Here is a 15,985-nt window from a genome sequence, read left to right on the forward strand (position 1 = left end):
TGACATATTGCTGCCTTCAAAGAGAGACTCCTTACAGGTATCCTAATGCCTTAGTTGTGTTGTCACTATAATGACCCGATTGGTGTAGCCCCAGGTTTCTGTGTCACTGTGTGAGAATCACTAGCCTTTGAATCTGTGGGTCTGAAACACAGGCAGTTCTAGCATCAGTGAGGCCCCGAGCAGGAAAATGCAAAGGGGGTCTCCTGGCATGTTTCTGCTTTAGATGCCTTTGTAAAGAACCAAGATAACTGTCTGAAAGTGTTAGTGTTATATTCTGCATGCTGGATGTAGAGCTAGATAAAAAAAAAAGCTTCGCAATTAGATAACCCATAATTACATAATGAAGGTTACAAAAGAACTCCTTTGTTGAAGTGTTGGCTTTTATACTCTGTGTATACACTACATATACACTATATAGACAAAAGAGCTGCATAAGAACTAGAATGTGGATCTAGACTCTCAAACTAGGATGTCTTTGCATGCTGTAGACTTACGATTTCTCTTCACTGGAACTAAACATGGCCCGGCATGACAGTGCCGCTGTACACAAAGCGAGTGTCTGATCTCACTAATGCTCTTGAAGCTGAATAATCACAAATCCCCAGCAGCTAGTGGAAAGCCCTTCTATAAGAGTGGCAGTCAAAAGGGGACTAAAATGTGATGATCAGCAACGATGTATGGGTGTGACGGTTAAGGGTACACAAACATTTGGTACTAAGAAAAGTTGTCTATCACAAAACCTAACAAAATAATTTCTATAGACCAAGCACCAATCCTAGCTAGCTGTTTGCTTGCTAAAATAAACTGGTTAAGGCTCTGGGTTGTTGATCGGTAGATTGGGGTTCAAGCCCCGGCACCGCCAAGCTGTCACAGTTGGGACCAAAATGGGGAAGAAAAAAAAGGATGTACACAAACTAAAATTCTGTTCATCTTTTTATCTTGTGTTTTATTTTTAAAAAAGGGAATGCATTGTGACAGGATCGGGAAAAGCTATAGATGAAGCATAAAGCATAAATGATTATGGGTAAAAAATATATTAGGCTTCGTACTGTACAATACAGCGATTGATGATTCATTGCAGCATGACTTCAAGATAGATTTGAAATAAGTTCCTGTCGGTCAAAACACAGCAAATGTTCTTAGTAATAATGTTTAAAGGAGCTCGCGGTGCTACAGGGTTAAACAGGCACCATTTTCACCTCATAAGACACAGGAACTGGTGATCTCGTCATGATGCATCAGCCTGTGTGAGTTTTGACGTATACTAGGCTTCTCTAGCTAACACTGTATCATGATATGACAACCAGGTGATGAGCTAAAACCACACAAATCAAGTTGATGCCATGTGGTAATATGATGTGATGTTTTGAATATTTGTCTGAAAGAGAGAAGTGATTCACTTGACATTTAGGTGAGAAACGTAGCGCTACTTACACAGAGAAAAGAAAATTGAGAAGGATGATACATATCATGTCCCCGAGGCAAATAAACTCCACTGTTTGACAAACATTTGGACTCTAGTTTGAAATCCGAGCTGCAGATCAGGCATAACATTATGAGCACTGAGAGGTGAAGTGAATAACACTGATGATCTCCTCATCATGGCACCTGTTAGTGGGTGGGATATATTAGGCAGCAGGTGAACATTTTGTCCTCAGAGTTAGAAGCAGGAAAAATGGACAAGAGTAAGGATTTGAGTGAGTTTGACGAAGGGCCAAATTGTGATGGATAGACCACTGGATCAGAGCGTCTCCAAAACTGCAGCTCTTGTGGGGGGTTCCCGGTCTGCAGTGGTCAGTATCTATCAAAAGTAATCCAAGGAAGGAACAGTGGTGAACTGGCAACAGGGTCATGGGCGGTCAAGGCTCATTGATGCACGTGGGAAGAGAAGGCTGGCCCGTGTGATCTGATCCAACAGACAAGCTACTGATGCTGAAATTGCTGAAGAGGTTTATGCTGGTTCTGATAGAAAGGGGTCAGAATACACAGTGCAGGACGGGTCAGGGCTGTTTAGGCAGCAAAAGGGGACCAACACAATATTAGGCAGGTAGTCATAATGTTATGCCTGCTCAATGTAAATCTTTTAAACACTCAGTTCATAAGTGGTCTCTCGAAATAATGACTTGACTTCTGATTAAATTAAGTCTAGAACTAGACGTTAGGCAAAACAACGCTGTTGTGCTGTCTTAGGAGGATAATCAAGCAGCCGGAGGACCTGAAACAATGCAAGCCGCTTTAGCCCGTCAGCTTTTCCTCCCGATCAGCGAGACTAAAAGCAGGCTGAAGTACGCTCTCAAGGTCAGTGCATTTAAGCACTGCTTAAACACAGTAGCACTTCTCATCCTGTATTTCCTGCCAACTTGAAATATTCGGTCAGTTCTGTTTGTTAGAATGTCCAAGGTCACACAAAACTTTTTCTTCACCTAAAAGCAGTCTTCACATGCCTGTAAAAGAAGCCATTAGTGGAAACAGGAAGAATGCAACCGAACCTGACTTCTATGGCTGCATTTTACCTCCTTGTAAAAAAAAAAACGTGACATCAGTGAGAAAAAAAAACTACTACTCACCACTTGAACTCTACAGAAAACAACCGAGTGCTGTAACTAAGAGGGAATGCGACTGCTGATTTGAACACGTTGTTTTCATTACAGCTTCACGTCTAATAGCTGCTGCTTTTATGGTCAGTCACAACAACTTGGACTATAAAAGCGATTTTAACATTAAAGTCACACAACCCTGCTACAGAAAAGATCCGATTTATGAAGGACTTAACCGGGAGTGAGCTGAACACTTCATGGCCTGTGCGTGTCTGATTTAATACCTCTTCGACTTTAGCTGATGATAAACCCTTCCTACACAGAATTCTTCCAAGAATACAATTTGCGGTTTTACTCAGCGGGAGAAGTGACTACAGCGCCGAGGCCCTTCTGTACACTCATCCTTGCTACTTTCATTTCTGTTAATGCTCAAAAATAGCAAGTATTCGGAGTCGCTTGCCCACGAATGCCAATATGTCCTTGTTGAACATTTTCAGATTTATTCCTGGCTGCTGTTATAATGCTCCACTCTTCTAGGAAGGCTTCAAGATCATTGAAGCCTTCACCGTTCATGATGATCATTCATCGACAAGAGCATTAGACACTGATGTTGTAGGAGTGAGGAGGTCTGGGGTTCAGTCTGTGTTCCAGTTCATCCCGAAGGTGTTTCAGTTAGAATCAGGGCTTTGTGCTTTGTCCTCGAGTTCTTCCACTCCAACCTTAATACTTCATGGAGCTCTGTGCTTTGTGCACATTGACATCATCATGCTGGAACAGATTTTTGCGCTTCTTAGTCCTAGAGAAGAGAAATTATAACGCTGCCACAAATGAAGACATCCTACACAATTGTGTGCTTCTGACTTTTTCAGGGGAACCCATTAATGGGTGTGATGGTCTGGTGTCCACAAACCTTCGGTCATCCAGTGTATGCACCGAGATATTTTCATTTCTCAATACTGAGCTCAAAACCTTCTCCATTTACTGTGACTGAAAAGCGAGTGTGTTGAATCATTCAAACGGGAAAACTGAGAGGAAATGAGCTTAATGTAGAATGGGTGAAGTGGGAGGGGCTTAGGGATCATCAGTTCACAGCAGCATGCCGACTGGCTCATTTCATCATACCTTTTTAAATAAGGGAAAAAAGAAGCCTGCTCTGTTCCAATGTGAGGTTAGAATTGAGCACGAAGCGATGTTCAGAAACATCCATGTCTTCGGCCGTTCTGTAGGCTGTGGTAAAACATGGCGCTTTGTGTTTAGGTATCTCATCTCTGGCCTGAAGGGAGATCTTCGGAGAGAAGGAAATTAGAGCTGGGGGTTTTAAAAGAAGATATCTGTCAGCGTCCCACATGAGCCGTTTCACTGTCTCTTCCCGGCTTCCTGAAACCCCTCACATGACCGGCGGTAATTCAGGTTTAGGTTCCCGGCACCTCTGCTTGTCCAGGAGGCTCTTTACAGCACACAGTGAACCGAGAGGAGTAACGAAACCAGCCTCCTGCTCTGTGATGTCTTTATTACTGTACATAAACATCATGAGACAAAACAATAGCCAGGATGTTGAATAAAAGAGATGGAAAATACCTTTTAAAGAGACATGGTATGCCAAGACTCTGATCCTGGGATGATTCCACCACTTTGTAGTAAGTAAGTCAAGTCCTCTAAATGGAAATACATAAACACACCAAAATTTGAGCTTCTATTGTACAGTGCATGGTGAAGTGTTTTAAATGCTAATGTGCCATTTTGCTTTGATTACATAATCTTGCTGTGGCCTTTCAAGAATATTCTGTAGCTGATGGAAAGATGGTGTCTTTTTGGAAAGCACTTGAAATGTTGCGAAACGTTTGAATAAAACGGCCTCGGAGTGACGCACACATGACAGTCTGTGGTGATGGAGCCCTGCTGGGGGTCATGAGCAGGAAGATTATGCTTGAAAGACCACATTGTTCTGCAGGATTGAGCAACACCCCAGATTGCAAACTTTGGTTGGAGCTCTCACCCTCCTCCTGCATTTCCACGCTCTCTCTTCCTCCCGTTTTCCTGCGTTGCTCCGATTCTTCCTCGCTTCATAGCATAAGCACAGGATGAGCCGCAGGACTGTCTGGTTTGTTTGGCGTGACCACTGAGTAAATTCATCTTTTAAGCAGTACCTGAAAATCAATCAGCTATGCTCTCGAGGCTGCGTGAAGCAAATGTTTAGTAGGAAACTGGAATCATGAATCATTTCAAATGAGAGAAGGACATGAATGAGTTTTAAGATTCAGAGTCGAACATTTGCACAGAACACAATTAATTTAAGTGAGCATGAAGTGACTGTCCACGCGAGTTTACTCGTATGTCTAAGAATCAACCCAGCAGGCAGATGCTACAATCCCACCTAGGAAGTTGGAACTTGGAATAATAGCAATAATAGCAATAATAGCTGTGGGGGCAAAAACATGGCTGCCTTCATGTTTGTTGTTTGATAGCTACAAATTAACCAGCTAACTGTGATGAGTGATGTATATTTACTTCCTCTAAATGATTATGTCTGTATACTGACTGATCTAAATCAAACACGTGACTCATTCGAAGGTAAAGAAAATAAATGCTACTTTCATTTACGTTTCTGCCATTTGGCAGACGCCAAAAAATCCAGAGCGACCTACAATTTCTCTCTCTTTTTTTTTTTACAAGTGGGCAATTGAAGGTTAAGGGCCTTGCTCTTGCAGTGGCAGCTTGGTGGACCTGGGATTCAAACTAACAACCTTTCGCTCCTTAACCGCTAAACTACCACATACTTGATTTAGTATGTGTTAGTCATTAGTTTAGTTATTATTAAAAGTATCTATTTTGGCCCTGCCTGTGAATGTGTGTAAATGTGCGTGTGCTCTGGCATCCCGTGCAGGACGTAATTCCCAGCTCGCACCCTGTATTCCCGGGATAGACTCCGGATCCAGAGCAACCAAGACAAAGATAAAGCGATTCAATGGAACAATTTCGATTTTCATTAACAAGCCACCAATTTCCAGACACCAGATATTTTACTGAAGCGTACAGGAATGTGTGGAGAACTTAAATGCCAAAATGTGTTCTGCCTTAAAAACCTGTATCGTATTTGAATGAAAAGAAATGTGCCTGAGCTGCATCAAGGTATTGATGATGGATCACTTCCTACAATCCTTGCAACATCCTGAGTCTGGTCTTAAATATTGGCTAATTAAAATAAAATAGAAACCCTGAAGCATATAATATCATGAATAATCGCATGAAATGTCATATAATAACAACAACAACAGGTCGTAATGTTCAGAAGAGCAAAACCCAAAACTGCACATGATTCCAAAGAAATATTTCAGAAACACTGCAGGAATGTGTACTAGTCGATTCGGTACTGTGTCAGAACGCCAGAAGCGATGTCATAAGACTGGATAAAAAGTAAAGGAATGAAGAGCGAAGAGGAGGAGGGGATGGAAACACAGGGCCTCTGAGGCGATCGGTATCCTCAATTACACACAGTCCATTTAGCCCTTAAGGACACAGCCATTAGGGTTAACACACACACACACACCCAAGAGTAAATGGTTGCATTCAGCAGAAAGTTGCCTGAAGGCAAAATGCTTCAAAAAAATGGGTGGAGTCTGCAGGAGCAGTAAACACCGCAAACCCACTGACACACACATACACACAGTGACAAACATTTCTATATATGATCAGAAATATGCTTGCTTCAAAGTCCAAAGAGAATGAAGGCCAGTAATAAAGGACAGAGAGAAGTCAAGTCTCAGTGCATCATGGGTAAGGCTTTTAAACCTACACACAAACTGTCCATGTGAAACATGTGGATATTGCTTTGGTTAGATTTGTGGCTTAAATAGGCAAAAAAAAAATTGACGAGATGAGTGAAATTTATAGCGAATTGTAACGGATATTTTGTGATCCGGGGAGTTCGGGGCTGTTTTCTTCCTTCTTTTGTTTTTGCTTTCTAGAACTCCAGCAGACGTAATAAAGAGGAAAAATTTGGACCGTCATGATTTTATACACATCTTTGGCGGCAAGCTCGATTGCATTGTTTTACACCCAACAGACGCACACGTACGTACAATCACGGCCGCGTGAACCGCAGATACCGTGATGGAAAAGCCGCGCTGAGGTCAAATCTTTGAGACAATGTTGCTCTACGAAGCTATTCAAAGACACAAGTCCTGCATTGAGTCACTTCCTGTCTACAAAGAACTTCCGTCATGTGACGCAGAGTTTAAGAAAGAGTTGCGTATCTTTTCTCTGCTCGATTCGGCGAGTTAAAACAAATGAAGACGCCACCACCCTCGGCCTCTGCTTCCATGTTAGCTGCTGCTTCCAAGTAGACAGGCAGTTTTCTGGACTTGTGCTATGACAGGGCATCTCCGCCCATTTCCTTACTAAACACGAGTCAGGAGGAAAGGCCTCTGTAGTTCATATTGAATAACTCTGCGTCACTGGATAAGCTGATCACCTGCCTGCACAATGGCATTTTTCCTTTCCTAAGGCAGCTTTTGGTGCAAATTCATCTTTTCCCCCTATTTTCTTAATTTGGTTGCAGGCCAATAGCTGAGTCTGACCAGTCACCAGGAGAGCAGGACAGCTGGAACAAACACACACAAAGCCACGCTCAGAGGACAGCGCTATCAGCCCTCTTCCACATACATGCATACTTTTGTTTAGAAGTGACCCTAAAACCACATCACAGAACTACTGCTTTACACACCCGGCTTATCATCGTTCTAAACCCGGCATCTCACCCCTGGTAGAAGGAAAGGTTCACTCTGATCATTTCGAAGCAGGGTTTGCATCGCTTTTAACCCAGGGTTATGAAACCTTGCTCTGAAGCAGCTTGAGCGTAAGTCATGTGGTGTTAACCCACAATGTGGTGCAAATATGTACACTGGTGTTAGAAGCTTATGACCAGGTGCTTAGCAACAGAAACCTAATCAGATAGTGGGGGCTCATATCACGTGAAAACCAAGACGTGGCAAGACGGCTATTAAATATACACTTTTCTGCCAAAAATTTTGGGATACCCCTTTAAATCATTGAATTCAAGTGTTGTGTTTCAGGGGTTGGGTTTGGCCCTTAATTCCAGTGAAAGGAACTCTTAATGCTTCAGCATACCAAGACATTTTGGACAATTTCATGCCCCCAACTTTGTGTTCCAAACAGTTTGGGGATGACCGCTTCCTGTTCCAACATGACTATGCACTAGTGCACAAAGCAAGGTCCATAAAGACATAGATGAGTGAGTTTGGTGTGGAGGAACTTGACTGGCCTGCACAGAGGCCTGACCTCAACCCGACAGAACACCTTTGGGATGAATTAGAGCGGAGACTGCGAGTCAGACCAAATCTGGGACGTCTGCCTTTACATGCACATGAATGTAATGTGGAGTTGTCCCGCCCTTTGCAGTTACAACAGCTTCATCTCTTCTGGGAAGGCGTTCCACAAGGTTTAGGAGTGTGTTTATGGGAATTTTTGACCATTTCTCTAGAAGCACATTTGTGAGCTCAGGCACTGATGTTGGACGAGAAGGCCTGGCTCACAGTCTCCGCTCTAATTCATCCCAAAGGTGTTCTATCGGGTTAAGGCCAGTTATTTAAAGCAAATGCATGCTGTATTTATCCGATTATAAGAACGATAGGAATATAGAAAAGTGTTAAACAGCAGATTAGGAATATCCATTAATTGATTGACCCTGGGTAAAATATGAGCAGTGTGAAACGTGAAACAAGCTAACCCGGGATTCGTGTTGAGTTTACGATCATCCAGCATAAATTATTTCACGTGTGAAAAGCCTTTCTTTGAACGACAGTCAATTTCTACTAAACTGAATGCTAAAGATTACACTAGTCACATATGGAACTGTGGTTTTGCACAGAGGAGTACGTGAGCGTGATCATGTCTGCGGCACAGTGAGGTGAAAGAGTAACTAGCGACCTCAATGAATCGAGCTGCACGCTGACAAAGCCTGCTGCGGTCCTGAACTCTTCAGTACTAAAAAGCTAGTGTTCTGAACAGCTCCAAAAAGCCACAATAAGAAGAAAATGACAGGAGCCTATTGCCAGGTATCTCTGAATGTAGTCAACATGTGTATAAGGGAAGAATAAATAAATGGGAATGCTGGTTGCATCAAATACTACAGCTGTGTCCCAAATGATGTACTATACACTGCAGAGAAAGTGACAAGCAGAGAGAATGAGAGAGAGAGAAAATGAGAGAGAAACACACACACAGAGAGAGAGAGAGAGAGAGAGAGAGAGAGAGAGAAAGTGATGTTAGAATAGAGAAAATGTTGAAGAATAAATCACACATGGTGAGCTAATTGAAAACGGTATTTATAGGAGGTTTTGGAGTTTCGTCAGCCATCTTGAAAATGTCTTCTCATACAGAATGCCATACACCTCTTAGCCCCGCCCCTCTTCCACAACAGCATCCTGAGTGCATCGTCCAGGTTCTTGTTGGAATTTTCAATGTGGACACACTGCTTGCATGAGTTACACTACAACATGGTGTAGAACAGAGCGTAAGCATGTGATCTGGGACATCATATGAAATATGAAAAAACTTGGAAGTAACCAACCAGATTAAAATCAGAATATGAATGCCATATGAATAGCTGAGGGAGGCGTGTGCTCTGTGTCCAGGGCTTTCAACACATCTGCAGACCAGAAAATAGAGAGAGCTTCAGAACGCGTCCTGCAACAACCCATTACACGGGCTATTAATGACATGGTTGGGTAACATGTTAGGGGGTAGGGGGGAGAGGGAGAGAGAGCGAGAGAGAGAGGGGACATGGAGTTTGCACCATTCAACTGAACCTCAGATTAATTCACATGAGAGCAAGAGAGACAGAGAGAGACAGAGAGAGACAGAGAATGAGAGAAACGTGAGTGTATACGTTAATGAAAGACAAAGACAAGTAGTTGTATCAGTCATACATATGAGAGAGAGCGTGATAGACAGACAGAGAGACAAAGAGAATGTGAGAGAGAGAGACACAGAGAGATACACAGAGAGAGAGAGAGAGAGAGAGAGAGAGAGAGAGCGCGCGCGAGAGAGACAGACAGACAGACAGACAAAGAGGAGGTGAGAGAGAGAGACACAGAGAGAGAGACACAGAGACATAGAGAGAGAGAGGGGGGGTACATGTCATGGAATCTTTGATGATCTATTTACAGCTTATCTTTTCCTCTAAAATTGCATCTGAATTGTTTTATTTGTGGGCGGAGCTTTAAAAAAATGATGTGATCTGGGAGGGTTATGAGCGGAGCATTAACTCCACTGCTGGAGTTAGCACACACGCACCACACCCACTATTGGTGTTGAACACATTACTCCTTTTCAGAGGCGTAATCCCACTTTGGAAAGAAATGTCTGCCACACACTGCAGTGAACACAAAAGGAGGGAAACTCCATGATGAAAAGACTCAATTCACATGAAGCTCTGGGGTGCGAGTGGCCAATAAAGCAACTTGCCTGTACAGCACACCCCTGCTGCACAAGTCTGCATGCGCCGAACACGCCCACCCAAACACACTGAGCCGCCTGTGTGTGTGTGTGTGTGTGTGTGTGTGTGTGTGTGTGCGCGCGCGCATCTTAAAAAACATTTTATACACTACCAGTCAAAAGTTTGGACACACCTTCTAATTCAATGTTTTTTGTTTAGGGATTTATTTTCTACATTCTAGAACAATACTGGAGATTTCAAAACTATGAAACAACACACATGGACTTAAGTAATCCATATGTAATGACAACAAACAGTCAGGTGTTATTTTAAGACACGAAGGTCAGGAGTTCTGGAATAGTTCTTGCAAGAACAGTATTGTCAAGTGCATTTGCAAAACCCATCAAGCACCATGATGAAACTGGCTCACATGAAGACCATCCCAGTAAAGCAAGACCAAAACTGACCTCTGCTGCAGAGGAGAAGTTCATTTAGAGTGACCAGCCTCAGAAATCACCAATTAACAGCACCTCAGATTAGAGCCGTTATGAAGGCTTTACAGAGCATCAGTAGCAGACATATCTCAATATCAGCTGTTCAAACGACATTATTGTGTATTTCGGCCGCCTTCAGCATTGTTTTACTGAAAGAAAAATAAACATCAGAAAGAATGTTTATTCATGTAGAAAGCAATAAACATCAGGAAAGACCATGGGATTAGAAGATGTGTCCAAACTTTTGACTGGTAGTGTACATCTAAAGTATCTAATCTTGGGTCATCAGCATTTTGTGAGGCCTGTTGGATATTTCATTTATATACCTGGAGGTGTCTCTGAAACCTCAGTACCCAAAGGGCTGACCAGACCAGCGTGAAGGGACAGACTGGTGACTAATCTAACCAGTGTTCCCCACTTTGAGTTTCTGTTTTGGTAAATTCATTTTACAAAAAGATCCCAGAGACAAATCGAATAATGTTTTTTCACTATTGCCCCTAATGTCCAGTCACAGCTCACCAGTATTCTAATGTCCAAACACAGCTCACTATTGTTTTTATGTCCAGTCACGGAACATCTTTGTTCCTAATGTTCAAATCACAGCTCACCAGTATTGAAATGTCCAATCACCTACCACCGTTGTTCCAATAACTGATCACAATGGTTCCTAATGTCCAAACACAGCTCACTATTGTTTTTATGTCCAGTCACGGAACATCTTTGTTCCTAATGTTCAAATCACAGCTCACCAGTATTGAAATGTCCAATCACCTACCACCGTTGTTCCAATAACTGATCACAATGGTTCCTAATGTCCAAACACAGCTCACTATTGTTCCTAATGTACGATTACAGCTCACCAGTATTCTAAATGTCCAGTCACTGAACATAATTAATCCTAATGTCCAGTCACTGATCACTATTGTTCCTAATGTCCACCTAAGCTCACCAGTATTTTAATGTCCAGTCACTGAACACCATTATTCTAATGTCCAATTACTTATTGTTCCTAATGTCCAATCACAGCTCACCGGTATTCTAATGTCCAATCACTGATCACCATTTCCCATAATGTCCAATCACTGATCATTCCTCACAACAGCAAACCACTGTTCACCTTTGCTTTTAACGTCCAATTACTGATTACTATTGTTCCTACTGTCCAATCAATATTTACCATTTTTCCTACTGTCCAATCAATATTTACCATTGTTCCTACTGTCCAATCAATGTTCACCAATCTTTGTCCCACCCTCACACTCCTTAGTTCTTCAGTTAAACTCTCTTCTTGGTGACACTGACAGGAATAAAAGTGAGCTAATTCATCTCTAGCCATTTCCATCATTCATTCATTAAATCATTCATTAATATCATTTATTTCATCTCATTACCACTGCCTCTTACTGACAGCAGGTGAAGTGCTTTGTGAATTTGTTGGGTCATTATCGAAGAGGAATTCTTTCTAAAAGGAAATACAAAAACGCAACGCATTATTTACTATTCTGACAAAACTCTTCAGAAAACCCTCCTTCTTTATCTACCCTGATTCCCAATTTGATTTGCAAACGATCACGAAGCCACGAGCATGCAAACCAGTTTAATGACATCATCGAGGAACATTCTGTGCGTGCGTTAGCTACTGTCCCCTGAAACCATTTGGCAACACGGAATCTAAAACCTTTGTCAGGTGAATTCTTCAAATGTTTGAATGGGCTGAGGCAGAGAGCGAGTGCATGCACAGTATTACAGTAGCGCTATCTGACTGTCCACTCTGATTTGTTAGATATAAATGTTTTGATTCGCCTCAATAAGACACAAATCATATTAGATATTTTGAAAACGTGACAAACAGACAGGCGATCTCACGTTACACACTGTTTCAACATTTCCTTCATCAGCAAATGTCCTGCTGTATTTACCTTATCAATTATCTCCATAAGGAAGAAATGAAATGACGGCTGAACTGAACTCAGTGCTGTGTTTATTGCAACAAACTGAACACCACACTCTGGACTTTAGAGTCAGGACAGAACGGGAGAGGGCTTGGCCTGCTGTCTGGCCGCGGCTTTCAGCAAAACTGATGGTCTTAGGAGACGGAGAGCAAAAAGACTGGGAAATTCAGACAGTACTGCCGAGACACAGAAACGGCAGCCACACCCTGTCTGTCCCACTGTCCCTGTAATCACGCTCATTTCAACACCAGTGTGTGTGTGTGTGTGTGTGTGTGTATATATATACACACGTGTGTGTAAATGCTGAGGGGGTTAAAACGAGGAATTCATTAAAAATAATTAAAACTTCATAAAGAAGCGCGTCTCCTTTTAATTCCAATAAACAGAATTACGCCACCTGATCATAAGATAAAGGCCATTTATCCATATTTAGATGCATTTAAATGAGACGGACGGAGGAAGAGCGCGCAAAAGAGAGCAGCGAGGATCTGACCCGACACACCGTCCTTCAAGACACATGCACATACTGAAACTCGATCGAGACATGAATCATCGATTTGCTGGAACGCTGTAGGAATTACAGTAAAGTGGGAATTACTGGCTGCACACACAGAGTCATACAGTGATGTGTGACGCAACATATGATTTCAGAAAATTAATCATGAGAAGCCAGAAAGGTTCCCAAAGCTTAGAAATCTACTGGGGAGCAAAAACTATTATGAAGCTTATGAGAGGTGAACTGGAAGGTGATGTTTGAGAAGTTGAACTGGTTCGAATTGAACTGGGGAATTTGGAGGCCAAGGCAACACCTTGGACACTTCGTCATGTTCCTTGAACTATTCCTGAACAATTTGTGCAGTGCTGTAGGGTGCATTAACCTGCTGAACGAGGACACAGCCATGGGGGAATATCCACATCATAATGGGGTATACTTTGTCTGCAACAAATGTTTAGCTTCAAACTGCCACGTATATGAATGCCTGGCAAAGGGTTTAGCATCGTCACTGGGAGGCGGGTGAGAACAGGAGAAACGCGTCACAGGCAGTAAGAGCTCAGATATAAATCAGGATCACTGGACACTGAGATGTTGCACCTGATGCCATCCAAAGTAATCTTTGTGTAAGTGAGTAAAATTACATTGCTGAGGTAGGTGGTACGTTTCAAAGTAACATCCACATGGATGGCAGAACCAAAGGTTTCCCAGCAGAACATTGCCTCCACTGGCTTGGCTTCTTTTTATAGTGCATCCTGGTGCCTTGTGTTCCCCAGGTAAGCGACGAACACGCACCCGGCCATCCACGTGATTTAAAAGAAAACGTGATTCATCAGACCAGGCCACCTTCTTCCATTGTCCCTGGTCCAGTGCTAATGCTCACGTGGACATTGTTTCCACTTTTGGCGGTGCACAGGGGTCAGCACTGGCACCCTGACTGGTCTGCGGCTATACGGCCCCATACGCAACAAACTGTCATGCACCGACACCTTTCTATCAGACCCAGCATTAACTTTTTCAGCAATATGAGCAACAGTAGCTCGTCTGTTGGATTGGATCACACAGGCCAGCCTTAGCTCCCCACGTGCATCAATGAGCCTATGCCACCCATCACCACTGTTCCTTCCTTGGACCACTTTTGATAGATACTGACCACTGCAGACCGGGAACACCCCACAAGAGCTGCAGTTTTGGAGATGCTCTGATCCAGTGGTCTAGCCATCACAATTTGGCCCTTCGTCAAACTCGCTCAAATCCTTACTCTTGCCCATTTTTCCTGCTTCTAACATCAACTTTGAGGACAAAATGTTCACTTGCTGCCTAATATATCCCACCCACTAACATGTGCCATGATGAGGGGATCATCAGTGTTATTCACATCACCTGTCAGTGCTCATAATGTTATGCCTGATCGGTGTACATAGTCAGAGAGAGAGAGAGACTAACGTAACATACACTCTGATAAATATTCTCTGATATAAATAAAGACCAGAGAAGATTTCATTCATTCATCCATCATCAATAAGAGATGCTGGTCAGCATGGCGGTGGAACAAGCAGAGAGGTTGGACTGCTTCCTGTATGGACACACATTCACGCCAATTTGGAATAGATAATCCAAATATCTGCATTTTTTTTGAAAGGTGAGAGGAAACACAGAGACCCCAGAGGAAATTAATACGCACATGGGAAGCTTGGTTGAGTCACATATAGTCTGCAATATTTGCTCAAACATTTATACTCTGCCAAAGAGAAAAAGATGCAGGTCCTGCCTAAACCTAACCCTGAACTGTACTCATAAAAGGAAATAAACGAGCAGTTTTGCATCCGGCGAGGCCACACCAAACACCACCCGTGTGTAGGACCTGGGCGTAGGAGCACAGAGGTAGCCTCAGACGGACAGACGAATGTCTAGGACAGGGACAGTCAGCCATCTCTGATGTCCTCAGAACAGAGTTCAATTAGACGGCAAAAGGTTGTCTTTTTTACATCGTGTCTAATTACAGACAAGCATGAAATCCCTTGTAGATTGTACAAGAAGATCTAATTACAGGCAAAAGCGGATAGCTGATGCAAAAGCGGGCAGTCATGGACGCTGCCTTCAGTGACCGTCAGGTAAAAATAGACAGGCCAGAATAGACAGAAACTCACTCTGCTGAGAGTTATCCCTCAATTAGCCTCCCATTTAACATTTTACAGATTAGAGTGGACACAGATCTACCAGGAGGTCTTCATGAAGAAAAAAAAAAAAACCTCACGTCACTGCTCAGACATTAGGTCAGCAACACTAATGCTAATGTAAAGCCGTGTATTCGCCTACTGAATATTCTGCAGTAAGAGCATTTGCTTTGCCCTAGCTTTACCGTCAGCTTCATCAATCAAGGCTAAATGTGTTTCAGTACAGGGACAAGGAACACTCACCACTGCATGGTCAGCATATGCTTCCTCTGTGTAGACAATTTAAAAAACAAAAAAAAAAAAAAACACTTTCACGTGCACGTGGATTCAGAAATTCTGAAACATCTTCACACAAATTTGTGTAGCATCACGTTATATCTTGAGCTCTAACACAACACATACCGCAGGGGGTTCTACACATGGTATACGGAGATGTGAGACAGTTCTGGTTATAAGAAACATGCCTGAAGATGAAATATGTCAGAAGAGAACAGATGCTCAATTGACTTCAAACGAATGCTGAATGTGAACACATGTATGGGCAGAGTGTGTGTTTGGTGAACCACTACAGCCTTTTACACACTCGATCTGACCTGCTGACTTCAAAAGGTCATTTAACACAGAGGACGTAGCACAGATACATGGTGCTGGACATCGAAATCAAAACCAAGTGATTTGGTAGTATTCTTAATAATCAAAATGGTTCTTATGCCACATTACTGTACTTAATCGCTTACTCATAACTGACCACATCTTAACCAGCCAGTACTGCTGGACTTTTCTCATCTTCTTATCCTTTGCCGACTTTTGGCTTTTTCCAGTTTTCACTTTGATAATGTTTTAAATCAGCCAGCCCTGATGACACTTTCCTGGGAA

At 42.6% G+C, this 15,985-nt stretch overlaps 1 protein-coding gene across 2 annotated transcripts in view; it reads right to left on the reverse strand.

Annotated features, from left to right (window-relative positions):
• Positions 1-15,985, reverse strand: part of myo9ab (myosin IXAb) — a 93,740-nt gene that overhangs the window by 68,882 nt on the left and 8,873 nt on the right. Inside the window, exon 2 of one of the 2 annotated variants that reach the window (XM_058407746.1) lies at positions 4,116-4,192. The exons of the other annotated variant lie outside the window; for it this stretch is intronic. The gene's annotated coding sequence lies outside the window, so the exon portion shown is untranslated. The remainder of the gene's footprint in view (positions 1-4,115; positions 4,193-15,985) is intronic. 2 annotated transcript variants of the gene reach the window in all.

This window comes from Hemibagrus wyckioides, linkage group LG14 (assembly GCF_019097595.1).
Source record: "Hemibagrus wyckioides isolate EC202008001 linkage group LG14, SWU_Hwy_1.0, whole genome shotgun sequence".
NCBI lineage: Eukaryota > Metazoa > Chordata > Actinopteri > Siluriformes > Bagridae > Hemibagrus > Hemibagrus wyckioides.